Source organism: Lynx canadensis, chromosome X (genome assembly GCF_007474595.2).
Source record: "Lynx canadensis isolate LIC74 chromosome X, mLynCan4.pri.v2, whole genome shotgun sequence".
Classification (NCBI taxonomy): Eukaryota; Metazoa; Chordata; class Mammalia; order Carnivora; family Felidae; genus Lynx; species Lynx canadensis.
In genome coordinates, this window is record NC_044321.2 from 108,979,589 (window position 1) to 108,994,885 (window position 15,297).

The 15,297-nt window shown below is 43.5% G+C and overlaps 1 non-coding gene across 1 annotated transcript; it reads right to left on the reverse strand.

Moving 5' to 3' along the window:
• Window positions 1–5,388: 5,388 nt before the first annotated feature.
• LOC115507942 lies at window positions 5,389–5,495 on the reverse strand. Its single transcript, XR_003966859.1, has one exon. It is a non-coding gene; the product is annotated as a U6 spliceosomal RNA (small nuclear RNA).
• Window positions 5,496–15,297: the final 9,802 nt, after the last annotated feature.

The window sequence follows — 15,297 nt, forward strand, 5'->3', positions numbered from 1 at the left end:
GCTCTGATCTTGCCATGGTGTGTTGCCCCAGGGTTTAAGGCATCCGAGGAGCCAAAGAGGCTTTAAACCATCCTGCCTGGGGAACTGAATGACGAATGACTAGGTAGGGAATCCTGCATATCAAATAGTTTCCTGGGTTTTTTTCTTTTAGAATTGAAGGATTTATTTTTTTTAATTAAAATTTTTTGTAATGTTTATTTATTTTTGAGCAAGGGAGAGGGAATGCAAGTAGGGGAGGGGCAGAGCAAGAGAGACAGACACACAGTCCAAAGCAGGTCCAAGCTCTGAGCTGTCAGCACAGAGCCCGACACGGGGCTCAAACTCACAAACCGCAAGATATGACCTGAGCTGAAGTTGGATGCTTAACTGACCGATCCACCCAGGCGTCCCAGAAGAAGGATTTATTAATTAATTGATCAGCTGATAGATCATTGGGAAAAAATTGGTGATAGTTCAGTATTTGATTTAAGCCATATAACTCTAAAGGAAATTTAAAAGTTTTGAGCGACCCTGCTATAACAAAATTCTGCCTGTGCTCATTGACATATCATCTCTGGAAAATGGGAAATAGAGATATAATTGGTGATGAGCCAGACCTCATTCGGGAGATAACTAATATTCATTCATGATATGAACTAATTTCAAGAAATTCATTTGTACCATTAGGAGTGGGATATTCAATAAGCATGTTTTGTTTATAAGCGCCCAAATTTATAATATATTCATGTTTAATCAATAGTGTTTAATAATAATAATCAAAAGAAACACATTAACACTTAGAGCCTCATGGTTATAGGACATTTCCCACCTCTTTGTATGTATTCTAAAAGAAATTTATTGAAGCATGATGCACAAACAGAAAAATGCTCAACTATTAAGTGTATAGCTCAGTGAATTCTCACTAAGTGCATGGCTTTGTAACCACCACCCAGATCAAGAAAAAGATCATTACCAGCACTTTAGGAGTGGGATGGTTGGGTCATAGGGTTTATGTACGTTCACCTTCTTTAGATACTGCCAAAATGTTTTTCAGAATGTACAATCTGCATTCCCACTGGCAGTGTATGAGGGGTTCACTTGCCCCTTATTCTTCTCAACTTTTTTTGAAATTGGCTGGCTCTTTCATTTCAGCCATCCTGGTGAGTAGTAGGATTATGGTTTTAATATGCATTTCCTTGATGATCAATTAAGGTGAACACCTCTTCCTATGTAGAATACATGGTCAGTGAATATTTGAATATACTTTTTTTTTTTTTTTTTTTTTTTGCAAAGTGCCTGTTAAGTCTCTTGCCCGTATTTCTATTGGGTTCTTTTTTTGCTACTGATGTGTTTGATTCTGAATTTGAATCCTTTGTTGGATACATGTGCTGCAGATGTCTTCTCCCACTCTGTGGCTTGCTGTTTCACTCAATGATGTCCATTGAAGAAGAGTTGCCAGTTGTAATGTCTTCCAGTTCATCAGTATTTTCCTTTATCATTAGCGCTGTTGGAGTCTTGGTTAGGAAAAAATCACCTACGCCAAGGTCATGCAGATATTTTCCTATGTTTTCATTTACAAGTCATATTATTTTACCTTATATATTTAGATATAAAATTCATCTGGAATTGACTTCGTACCCAAGAGGTGGTATATCCATTCAGTGGATAATTCTTTGGCCAGAAAAGGGAATGAAATATTGATACATGCTATGACGTGGACAAACCTCAAGAAACAATATGCTGACCAGGCACTGAAGCTCATGTACTATGTGGTTCCATTTATGTGAAATATTCAGTATAGGTAAATCCATAGAGACAGAAAACAGATTAGTGGTTGCCAGAGGCTGGGGAGGATGGGCGTCTCCTTTGGGGTAATGAGAATGTTTTCAAAGCAGATGCGATGAATGCACAACATAGTGAAGGTACTAAATGCTACTTAATTGTACACTTGTTTGTGAGGTCCACCCACGTTGTAGCATGTATCAGTTGATTCCTTTTTAGGCTGAATTATGTTCCATTGAATAGATACACCATGTTTTGTTTATTCATTCTTCCATTGAAGGACATTTAGGTTATTTTCATCTTTTGGCTTTGTGAATAGTGCTCTATGAAAATTCATGAACGAGTATTTGTTTGGATGGCTGTTTTCAAAATAATTGAAAATACCAATTCTTTCAGGTATACACCTTGGGGTAGAGTATGCACCTGGGTCATTTGGTAATTGTATTTTTTGACTTTTTGAGGAACCTCCAAATGGTTTTCCACAATTGCCCCATTTTACGTTCCTACCAGAACGTACAAGCGTTCCAATTTCTCCACAGCCTCACCAAGACTTGTTAATTTCCATTTGTTTTTAATTATAGCTATCCTAGTGGGTGTGAGGTTTTGTGGCTTTTACTTGCATTTCCCCAATGACTAATAATGTTGAGTATCTTTTCATGTGCTTGTTGGCCATATGTATGTATTCTTTGAAGAAATGTCTGTTTGAGCCCTTTGCCCATTTGTTAATTGGGTGGTTTGTCTTTTTATAGTTGAATAGTAATAGTTCTTTGTATATTCTGGATAATTGGCCCTTATCATTTATATGGTTTGCAAATATTTTCTCCCATTCTGGAGAAATGCATCTCTTTCTGGATGCACAAAAGTTTTTACTTTTACTGAAGTCCAAGTTATTTATTTTTCCTTTTGTTGCTTATACTTTTGGTGTCATCTTTTAAAAACTACTGCCATACTCAAGGTCATGAAGATTTGACATGTGTTTTCCTCAGAATTTTAAAGTTTTAACTCCTCGATCATTTAGCTCTTTGAGCACTTAGGTCTTTAGTCCATTTTGAATTAATTTTTGTGTATAATGTAAGGTAGGGGTTCAACTTCATACTTTTTCATGTGGATATCCAATTGTCTCAGCATTATTTTTTTGAAGAGCCAATTTTTCCTCACTGAATGCTCTTGCACCTTTGTCAAAAATCTGTTGACTGTAGACGTATGGGCTTATTTCTAGACTCACAATTCTATTCCATTTGTCTGTATATAGCCTTATGCCAGTACCACACTGTTTTGATTCTAATAAATTTTGAAATCAGAAAGTAGAAATCTACCAACATTTTCCCTCTCTTTCAAGGTTGTTCTGGCTATTCGGGATGTCTTGCAATTTTATATCAATTTTAGGGTTGGTTTTTCTGTTTCTGTATAAAAGGCTGTTGGACATTTGATAGAGATTGTACTGAATTTTATAGATTGTTTTGTGTAGTATTGCCACTTTAGCAATAAGTCTTTCAGTCCATAAACGTAGGATGTCTTCACAGAACCCAACATAGGGCTTGATCGTGACCTGAGCTGAAATCAAGAGTTAGACAATGGGGCACCTGGGTGGCTCAGTCAGTAGAGCGTCTGACTTCAGCTCAGGTCATGATCTCGCGGTTCATGAGTTTGAGCCCCACATCGAGCTTGCTGCTGTCAGTGTGGAACCCACTTTGGATCCTCTGTCCCCCTCTCTCTCTCTGCCCCTCCCCTGCTCATGCTCTCTCTCTCTCTCAAAAATAAATAAAACTTAAAAAAAAAAAAAAAGAGTTGGACGCTTAACCAACGGAGCCACCCAGGTTCTCCCGCTAGGTGTTTTAACATTTCTTTCAGTAATGTTTTGTAGTATTTGTTTCAACTTTTGTGCCTCCTTGGCTTAATTTGGTCCAATGTATTTCATTCCTTTTGCTATTACTGTAAATATATTTTATTAACTTCCTTTTCACATTGTTCATTACTCCTATATAAGAATACAACTGATTGTTGCATGTTGGTATTTTATCCTGCAACTTTGATGAATTTGTTTATTAGCTCTAGTAGTTTGTGTGTGAATTCTTTAGGGTTTTCTACATTAAGATCATGGAACCTGTGAATATAGTTTTACTTTTCCCATTCCAATATGAGGACTTTTTGGTTTGTTCATTTGTCTCATCGCTCTGGCCAGAACTTCCGGTACAGTGTTGTCCATTTCATCTCGGTTGCCTAATTTGTTGGTGTGCAGTTATTCATAGTATTTTCTTATAATCCTTTATATTTATGTAAGGTTGCCACTTTCATTTCTGATTGGAATCTTTCCTCCTTTTTTTTTCTTTGTTACTCTAGGTAAATGTTTGTCAACTTTGTTGGTCTTTTCAAAGAGTTACCTTTTTGTTTTGTTGATTCACTGTAATATTTTTCTATTCTCTTTTTATCTTCACTCCAACATGTATTATTTAAAAAAAAATTTTTTAATGTTTATTTTTGGGAGACAGACAGACTAGGGGAGGGGCAGAGAGAGGGGGAGACACAGAATCTGAAGCAGGCTCCAGGTGGTCAGCACAGAGCCCAATGTGGGGCTTGAACCTACAAAGTGCAGGATCATGACCTGGGCCGAAGTTGGACGCCCAACCAACTGAGCCACCCACGCGCCCTTCCAATATTTATTATTTATTTCATTCTACTAGCTTTGTATTTAGTTAGATCTTCTTTTTTTTGTTGTTGTTTCTTAAAGTGTAAAGTTACTGATTTGAGATATTTCTTCTTATTTAATGTATTTACAGCTCTGAATTTCTTTGCTACATCTCATAAGTTTTGTCATGTTGTGATTTTAATTTCATACATCTCATTTCCTTTCTGCTTTCTTCTCTGAATCAGTGTTTTTAAGAGGGTGTTATTTAATTTCCATGTATTTGTTAATTTTCCAGTTTTCCTTCTGTTACTGACTTACAGCTTCATTTTGTTGTGGTCAGAGAAAATACTTTGTCATATCAATCATTTAAAATTTACTGGGGCTTAATTTAAAAATTAAGTTAAATTTTATTGGGGCACCTGGGTGGCTCAGTCGGTTGGGCGTCCGACTTCGGCTCAGGTCATGACCTCGCGGTGTGTGAGTTCGAGCCCCGCGTCGGGCTCTGTGCTGACAGCTCGGAGCCTGGAGCCTGCTTCAGATTCTGTGTCTTCCTCTCTCTCTGCCCCTCCCCTGCTCATGCTCTGTCTTTCTCTGTCTCAAAAATAAATAAAAACATTTAAAAAAATTAAATTAAATTTTATTTTAGCAAAATGCTGAATATGAGACCTACCCTCTTAAAAATTGTGAAGTGGATGTTACATTATTGTTGACTATAAGTACAGCATTGCACAGTGGATCTCTGGAACTTACTCATCTTGCTTAACTGAAACTTGATGCCCATCGCTTAGCAACTCCCTGTTTCCCCCTCCCCCCAGCCCCAGGCAACCACCCTTCCTTCCACTCTGATTCTATGAATTTGACTATTTTAGGTACCTCATGTAAGTGGAATAGTATGGCATTTGACTTTTTGTGACTACCTTACTTGATTTAGCATAATGTCCTCAAGGTTCATCCGTGTTGTCCCATTTTGCAGATTTTTTTTTTTCGTGGCATTTCTTGAGAAACTCTTGGGAAGAGTTCGCAAATTGTGTGTCATCCTTGTGCAGGGACCGTCCTCATCTTCTCTGTATAGGCCCCGTTTTAGTATATGTGCTGCCGAAGTGAGCGCCCTTCTTTTCTTAATGCTGGATAATATTCCATTGCGTGTGTATACCACATTTTCTTTATTCATCTGTCAAGGAACATTTAGGTTGTTTCCCTATCTTGGCTGTTGTGAATTGTACTTCAATGAACATGGGAGTGCAAATAGCTCCTTGAGACCCTGATTTCAGCAACTGTGGATAAATACTCAGAAGTGGGATTACTGGATCATCTGATAGTTCTATTTTTAATTTTTTGAGAGGCCTCCATACTATTTTCCATAACGACTGTACTATTTCGCATTCCCACCAACAGTATACAAGGGTCCCAATTTCTCCACATCTTTGCCAACCCTTGTTGTCTTTGTTTAAAAAATAATAGCCATTCTGACAGGTGTGAGGTGATACCTCACTGTGGTTTTGATTTACATTTCCTTGATGATTAATAATTTTGAGCATTTTTTCCCCATATATCTGTTGTTCTATTTGTATGTCTTCTTTGGAGAAATGTCTGTTCAAGTTCTTAGCCCATTTTCTACAAAACACTGATGAAAGAAATTAAAAACCCAAACAAATGGAAAGACACCCCATGTTCATGGATCAGAAGACTTAACATTGTTTAAATGTCCATATTTCCCAAAGCAATCCATAGGTTCAGCGCAATCCTGTCAAAGTCCCACTGGCTTTTTAAACATAGAGATAGAAAAAAACCAATTCTAAAATTCGTGTAGAACCACAAAAGACAACGAATAGCCAAGTCAGTCTTGAGGAAAAAAGGACAGAACTGGAGGCATAATTCTTCCTTATTTCAAAATATATTACAAAGCTGGTCAAAACAGTATGGTACTGGCATAAAAGTAGACATTTAGACCAGTGGAACAGAATAGAGAGCCTGGAAATAAGTCCATGTATATATGGTCAATTGATTTTTGACAAGGGTGCCGCGAATTTGCTATGGGGCAGTAATAATCTCTTCAACAAATGGAACTGGCAAAACTGGGTATCCACACGCAAAAGAATTAAATCCGACCCTACATCTCGTACAACAACAGTCAACTCAAAATGGACTCAAGACAAATGGAAGACTTAAAATAAAACTCCTAGAAGAAAACATAGGAGGGAAAGCTTCATGACATTGGTCTTGGCCATGCTTTCATACTATTACACTAAAAGCACAGACCACAAAAGCCAAAATAGGGAAGTGGGACTACATCAAACTAAAAAGCTTCCGCACAGCAAAGGAATCAACAGAGTTGAAAGGCAACCTATGGAATGAGAGAAAATGTTTGTGAAGCATATATCTGATAAGGGGTCGCCGTTCAAAATATATAAGGAACTCCTACAACTCAACAGCAAAAAGCTAATAACTCAAAAAGTGGGCTACAGACTTGCGACCTAACGTATAATCTATCCAGAGAATAGTCCATGTGCACATGAAAATGTATGTTCTACTGTTTGGGGGTGGAATATATGTCTGCTAGGTCAAGTTGATTTATAGTGTTGTTCAAGTTTTCTGTTTCCTTATTGATCTGTCTAGGTGTTCTATCCAGTACTGAAAGTGAGAAGTGAGGTTTTTGACAATTGTAAACCCATTTCTTCCTTTTAGTTTGTCAAACATTGCTTCGTATATTTTGGGACTCTCTTGTAAGGTGTGACTATGTCTATAATTGTTGTATTAATTCTTGATGATGTGACTCTTTTATCAATACGTAACATGTTTTGATTAAAATCTATTTTGCCTAATACTAGCATAGACACCTCAGGTCTCTTGATTACAATTTGCATGGAATATCTTTTCCGTCCTTTCACTTTAAACCTATTTTTGTCTTTGGGCCTAAAATGAGTGGGGGAGGGGCAAAAAGAGAAGGAGAGGGAGAAGCCCAGCACAGAGCCCAACACAGGTCTCGATGCCATGAACCGTGTGGTCATGACCTGAGCCAAGATCAAGAGTCGGATGCTTAGGGGTGCCTGGGTGGCTCAGTTGGTTGGGTGACCAACTTCAGCTCAGGACATGATCTCACGGCTCGTGGGTTCGAGCCCGCATAGGGCTCTGTGCTGACAGCTCAGAGTCTGGAGCCTGCTTCGGATTCTGTGTCTCCCTCTCTCCCTGCCCCTCCCCCGCTTGCACTCTGTCTCTCTGTATCTCAAACATAAATAAATGTAAAAAAAAATTAAAAAAAAAGAGTTGGATGCTTAACTGACTGAGCCACCCAGGCGCCCTCGCTTTCTTGCTGCTTTCAAGGTTCTTATTCTCTTTGTCCTTATCCAGCGACTCTGTCACCACCAGAGAGTTTGGAGTTAGGTTAAAAAAAAAAAAAAAAAAAAAAAAAAAAAAAAAAAAAAAAAAAAAAAAAAAAAAAAAAGCAAGCACCTTGCATCGGTCCTCAGGGAAACCCCAGACGGGTTAAAGTAGACAAATACAATTCCTTGGGAACAAGATCTCCTCTGCTCCCTCAGAACAGGGTACCCACACCAGGAATGCCAGCTTATTGTCTTCAGGACTATTGTCACAGAGGGGAGGGGAGTGGGCTGAGGCTCAGTCAAAATGCCACAGAGTTCTCCTATCCTCAGTTTTCTTTGTTGTTGTTGTTTTTTTTTTCCGCATTCACTTGGTTGCTAGAAAACTTTATTTCCTAGAGTCTGACAAAGTTAATTCGGATAGTATTTGCCCATTTTCTGGTGTTTCTGTGAAGGGACAGACCCTTCAAATTCCCTACTCTACTATTTTTGCTGATGTCACTCTTCCGTATTCTACCTGTCTGTTCTTGCCCATTGCCTATGTTTTTCACATTATAGCCCTTAACATATTTTTTTGGAGGAAGAGAGAGAGACAGAGAGGGGGAGGGGCAGAGAGAGAGGAAGACACAGAATCCGAAGCAGCCTCCGGGCTCTGAGCTGTCAGCACAGAGCCCGACGCGGGGCTCGAACCCACGAGCCATGAGATCATGACCTGAGCCGATGTCGGACGCTCAACCAACTGAGCCACCCAGGCGCCCCAGCCCTTAACATATTAATCACAGTTATTTTAAATTCCCTGTTTGATGATTCTAAAATCTATACCATGTCTGAATGTTGTTCTGATGTTTGCTTTGTCTCCTCGGACTGCATATTGTTGCCTTGTCTCATACATTGTCATTTTTATTGAAAGCTGGAATGATATACTGGATAATAGGAGCTAAGGAAGTAGGCCTTTGGTGTAAGGTGTTATCAATCTGTCTTGGAGTTGGGCTTTGTTTAGTGCTTGTTCTGGTTGTCTAGCTGTAAGTGCCAAGGTTTCAATTTCCTCCAGCATCCTTATTTGTAACTCTCCTGTGGTCTTTGGCCGTCCCTAAAAATTCCTTCTTTTTTTTTTTTTTTTTAAGTTTTTAATGTATATTCATTTTTGAGAGACAGAGCGTGAGTGGGGGAGGGCCAGAGAGAGAGGGAGACACAGAATCCGAAGCAGGATCCGGGCTCCGAGCTGTCGGCACAGAGCCCAACACAGGGCTCGAACCCACGAGCCGTGAGATCATGACCTGAGCTGAAGTTGGACGCTTAACCGACTGAGCCACCCAGGTGCCCCTAAAAATTCCTTCTTAAATAAGAATCTGGGCCTTACAGCTCTTCGCACTGCAGTATAACAGTATAATAGTCCACTGCTATCATTCTAGACCCTGTTACTGTGGTGGTATGATGCAGGGGGAATCCAATTGTTCTATAATATTATGTTAAATATCTATCTTTTAGTAGGCCCTGTCCCTGGACTGTGACCTTCACTGGTGTGTCTCAGAATTTTTTTCCCTCCTTCTAGTTAAGACTGAAAGTCTAGAGGGGGTAGAATTGAGTAATTTCCCTGGTCTCAGGTATGGCAAAACTCTGGTAATTTTCCCCTGCTGAATAGGGGAACTCTGTCATGGAGAAAGTACTGCCTGTCTTTCAAAATGTTCAATGCTACTGCCAGCCTAGTCTATCAGAAACCTGAGTTTTCCTTATGTCTTCCTGTGAAAACTTGTGGGGAGGGGGGCGGGTTCTGGAGGTAAAACTCCTGAAAGTGTGATGACCCTCCTAAGACTGCAGCCCCCAAGTGTCCCTCGCTGTCCTGCTAGTCCTACTCAGACTCAGTAATGTGTCAAAGTTACCTGCTGAGTGTTCGTACCAGTTTATGGCTCCAGTGGCTTGGGCTCCAGGCAAACTGTCCCTGGCTGTGATTGTCTGTCCTGGCCTGTCCCTGGATGTTAGGGTGGCAGTTTGCCCGGCAACCTTAATTTTCAGTGGAGTATAAGAAAAGGTTATGATTTACATACAGTTCATTCAAATTTTGCTAATTGTTAAGGACATCATTTATAAGCACTTTAGAAGTCAGAAGTGAAAATAAGTCACTTGTTTGTCTTTTTTAGTACAGAGTCTGTTGAACAGAATTTCACTCTTGAAACTCTTACTCCTTCAATCGCTGTCAAAGTTCTTGAGGCACGTGACCTGGTTGTCACACAACCTCTCCAGTGTCTTATCCTCAGTCTCCTTTGTGGTTCCTTTTCCTCTGCGTGCCATCATATAACAGTCATCCACTTAGGCTGTGTCCTTGACCTTCTCTTTTCACTGAAAAGTGATCTTTTTTGCTCTCTTTATTCTCTCTGGCTTAACATATTCACAATGATAGCTCTATCTACCACTATCTACCACTCCTAAATCTAGAGCCCAAGTCCGACCCTCATCTCCATAAACATATCCAAGAGTGAACTTACTATTTTTCCTCTGAAACCTGTTTTCCCACCTACGTTCACTTTCTCATTGGACATCACCACTAGCCACACAGTGTTCCAAGCCAGTAAGTATGACATTATCAAAGGCTCTTACCTCTCCACACCCACTATGCAGTCAACCACCAGATCGTATAGATGGTGCTTCCTTACTTTTTTTCTTATGTCTCTTTTCCCTCTTCATCCACTGTGGCATTATTTTAATTCTATTTTTGGTCTGGATTACTGTGATAGACCTGGTATTAATCAGGACTCTGGGTTTTCAGTCCAAGAAGTTGGACTCCAACTAACTTAAGCAAAAAATGAAAAGAATTATTATTATTATTATTATTATTATTATTATTATTTATTGGCTTATGTAACTGAGAAGTCAGAAGAGTAGAAATGTTTTCAGGCTTTCCTGGATGCAAAGGTTCCTATAGTGTTGCCAGGACTCTATTTCCCACCCTTTGTCTCCAGCAGCAGCTCTCCATAGTCAGAACATGGTTTGTTGAAAATTCTTCAAGAGATCTCCAATGCTTTCAGCATGAAGTTCAATGGCCTTAGTTTAGGGCACAAGATATTTCCTGACCTGGCCTCTGCCTTCTTCTCTGACTTCATCTTTTTCCACATACCCACAAGTATTTATACCTTCTGGACACATGAAACTCCCTAAGACAATTGTTGAAAATCTCTGCCTTGTCCAAGAACTATTCTTTCTTTCTAAATGTCTCCCCTCATTGTTCACTCCCTTTTATAAAACCTAATAAACTCCTTTTCAGCACCATCTGAAACTCACTTGAAGGGCCATCACGTCTTTTGGGAAACCCTTTCCTTCTTCCAAGTTTGCTTTAAGTATGTCCTTTGTGCTCCAGTAACATTCTGTGGTCAGATTTGGAACACATTTTATGATATGTTTGCTAGTTGACATGTCTGCTTCCATTCTCTTGTGTGCTCTTTCATTATGAGTAAATGTGTTCTATCCAGCGTTTTCATCCTCAATACTTAGCCCAGAACCTGGCTCAGGTAGAAAGCTGAAAATGCTTTAAAGAGCTGAACACCCAGCTCTTGTCAGCCCCTCCACATTAAACCCACACAAAAAATCTTACCTTCTTTGCTTCCAGAATTCGTTGTAGAGGCTGTTACTACTTTGATTTAATTTTATGAAACTTTCTACTTGTTTCTACGTAATTCAAGATGGATGGTTAATACTTGGTAGTACTACTGATGTACTTAAGAGACTGAATTCCATCAATTATTCAGTTGGTGGGACCTCTCAGACTATTGATGGCAAGGATCACGTTTTATTCATTGCTCGACAGCCAATGCCTGGCTCACAAAAGGTGCTCGTTAGATGTTTACTCGGTGAATAAACACCCACCTCCATGTTTTTCCAAGCGAGCTCTCAACAATTTGCAATGAAGCTGTGAATGTTTTTCTTTTTTTCTCACATAGCTTGGTCTCCCTCTTCTCATCACCTCAGAGCCCAGTTTCCACATTTTTCCTCTTGCTTTCCAACTATTTGTGTTCTCCAAGTAGCGAGTAGGAGGCTGGTTATATTCTTGCCCTACTCTCCTTCCCCGCATCCAAATTAGAGGCAGGGATAGCTACCTGGGAGTCAGACATCAAGAGTCCCTATGGGAGAAAGTCGCCATCTCTACATGCATGTCTGATGCAAGAAAGGAAAAAACAGACTGGCAGGCCTAGCATAGGAGCAATCCACGTGGAGGCAGGTGCCGCTACATTCCTGGGCACGGGAATGGGATGCCCATCGCATAGCGGCCCTGATTCATCTGTACACAGGAACGGAAGGAGAGCCTGCTTCCCTTCCATCGCCAGGCTGGGGAAGAAAAACGAAAAACAAAAAAAACAAAAAAAACCTTAGCAGCTTGTGTCCCCCTGTGCCTCTGAAACACGAATACAAGTGCAGGTAGATTCCTGCACGTCTCTGGGAGAGGGAATGGAGAGACCAGGCCAGAGCGGGTCCCTGCAAGACCCTGAACAAAGGCATTCAAAGGAAGGCTGTTCCCGGAGTGTTCGGGAAGGAACACACCTGTTCCTCACTGGAAACCGGAAGAGTAGGTGATGCAGGTCCCCAGACTCTGAGCGCGGGAAGAGAAAGGCGATGCTTGGCGGCTCCCGCTGCATCCAGGGAACCAGTAAGGGAAGTGGCAGCAGGGCCTTGTGCCTCCCTGGCCTCGTGGATGGAAGTTGAGGCAGGTTCCTGTGGATCCCGTGGTGCGGGAAGGGAGAGACTGTCGCGGGGCGGGTCCCTGTGCGTTCTTGGAACACAGGAATCCACGTGGAGACAGGTCCTTGTACGTCTCTGGGCACGGGAATGGGATGACCTTCGCCTGGCCTCCCTGGATTCATCCCTGGACACAGGAATGGAAAGAGAGCCTGATCCTGTTCCATCGCTGGGCTGGGGTAGACAACAACAACAATGAAAACTTTTGAGGCTTGGATCGCTTGTGCCTCGGAAACAGAAATGCAAGTGGCGGTAGATTCCTGCGCGTCCCTGGGCGCGGAAATGGAGAAACCGGGCCAGGGCGGGTCCGTTCCGGTGTCTGCACGAAGACATTCAAAGGGAGGCTGTTTCTGGTGGGCGCGGCCTTGTGCGTCCCCGCTTGGGAAGGAAAAGAGCGCCCCGGGGGCGTGTCCATCGGCCTCCTGGACGCGGGAGTGCAAGTCAGTGTGAGTCCAAAAGCAGAGGAATAGAAAGAGCATCGCGTGGCCGGTCTTTTGCATCCAGGGACATAGGAATGGGAGAGGCAGCACAGGGTCCCTGTGCGTCCTTGGGCGCAGGGATGGAAGGGCCAATGCGTGGCGAAGCCCCTTGTGTCCCTCGACCCAGGAATGCGACAGGAGGCAGGATCCTTGCGCCCCTGGGTGCGAAATGAAAAGACCGCCCTGTGGTGAGTTCCTGTGTGTCCCTGGACACAGGAATGGAAGGGGAGGCAGATCCCCAGTGGGGACCCGGGCGCGGGAATGGAATGATCATCAAGTGCCCGGCCCCTGTGTCCCCCTGGATACCAGAAAGGAAGCGGAGGAAAGTCTGTGGGTGTGCATCCCTGTGTGCCGCACTTGGATGGATTTTTGTGTACCCGATCCCTGTGCATCTCGGAAATACAAAGGGAAGGGTGGCAGGTCCCTGTGCTTCCCTGGGTGCAGGAATGGAATGGCCGTGTCGTGGCAGGTCCCTGTGCACCTCTAGACAAAGAAATGGAAGGGAAGGCTGGTCCCCAACCATGCTCGCGCTCACCAAGTGACAAAACTTGGGCTTCGTGTGTTCCTGTGTGCCGTGGAAACAGGGATGGATGGGGCAGCAGGTCCCACTGGTCCCTTGACAGGGAAATGAATACACCATCTTATGGCAGGTGTCGCCTGTGCATCGCTGGGCACAGGAAGAGTAGGAGATGCAGGTCCCTGGGAGTCCCTGAGGGCGGGCAGAGAAAGGCGTCTGTGGGCCCTCCAGGGACGTCCCATCCAGGGAAGCAGGACTGGAAATTTCAGCAGGTCCCTGGCTTCCAAGAAGTGAGGAAATGGAAAGGATGTGGCGAACGGGTACCTGCGTCCTCCGGGCCACGAGAATGGAAGTGGAGGCAGGTTGCTGTGGGGCCCAGTGCGTGTGACCGATCAGCCTTTGGTGACGCGTCCTTCTGCGTTGCTCGACACAGGAGTGGAACGGATTCGCGTCTCCGTGGTTCTCTTGGCGGGTGAAGGCAATACCCTTCCCTGGACACAGGCACAGATGGGGAGGCAGAGTCCTGTGTGTCCCTGGGTGAGACAATAAAAGAACTTGCACGGCGGGTCCCTGTGGGTCCCTAAACAAAGGAATGGAAGGGGAGGCTGGTCCTTGTGTGTCCTTGTGTGCAGGAATGGGATGACAGTCGCGTGGCTGGTCGCTGTGCATTTCTGGACACAGGAATGGAAGGCCCCTGTGGGTACCTGGTCGTGTGAATGGGAAGACCATTGCATGGCGGGTCCCAGTGCACCCATGGACCCAGGGATGGAATCGGAGGCTGATCTCTGCTCATCCCTGGACCCGGGAATGGAAACGTGGCATGGTCCTGTGTGTCCCTGGACACAGAAATGGAAGGGGTGGCAGGTCCCTGTGAGTCCCAGGGTGCGGGAACGCAAAGACCATCGAGTGGTGGGTCCTTGTGTGTCCCTGGACACAGGAACATAAGCGGAGGCAGATTCTCCTGAGTCTCTGGAGCTGGAAAGAAAGGTGGGACATAAAGCGGGTCCCTGTGCCTCCCAGAGACACTTTCCAGAAAGCTGAGATCCCTTGACCCTGAGGCCAGGGGACCTGAATCACCTCCAGCCCTGACCTGGGCTTCAGCACGAATAGGAGCAACTAGTGAGGTGCCTCATTCTTCCAGAGGCCCAGGGACTAGAGACGGGCTGCCAACCCCAATTCACGGGGGTCCCTGCCGCCCACCAATCGCTATGCCCTGGCCAGGCCTTCAGGGTTGTTCGGGGCTGGGATAGCTCCTCCGGGAGGCGGGACATCCTGGGCAGGAGCGCGCTGGGGCCATGCCCGCTACCCCAGCAGCCGATTGGTGACTGGCCTTTAGACGTTCCCACGACAACTGGAGAGTGTGATGCTAAGTGAAATAAGCCATACAGAGAAAGACAGATACCATATGTTTTCACTCTTATGTGGATCCTGAGAAACTTAACGGAAACCCGTGGGGGAGGGGAAGGAAAAGAAAAGAGGTTAGAGGGGGAGAGAGCCAAAGCATAAGAGACTCTTAAAAACTGAGAACAAACTGAGTGTTGATGGGAGATGGGAGGGAGGGGAGGGTAGGTGATGGGTATCGAAGAGGGCATCTTTTGGGATGAGCACTGGGTGTTGTATGGAAACCAATTTGACAATAAATTTCATATATTGAAAAAAAAGAAGATCACTTGAAATTGAATAAATAAAAAAAATTAAAGAAAAAATAAAAATAGACGTTCCCACGACGTGTCCCCCCTCGCCTTTCTCCGAGTGCCCGCTCTGCAAACACCTCTCTATCCGTGGGCCGGGCGAGAGCAGGCTCGCTCTGGCGGCTTTTGGGGAGAAGCCGTGAGTCCCGGGGTGCAGTGACGTTTCTTTGCGGAAGGGCGG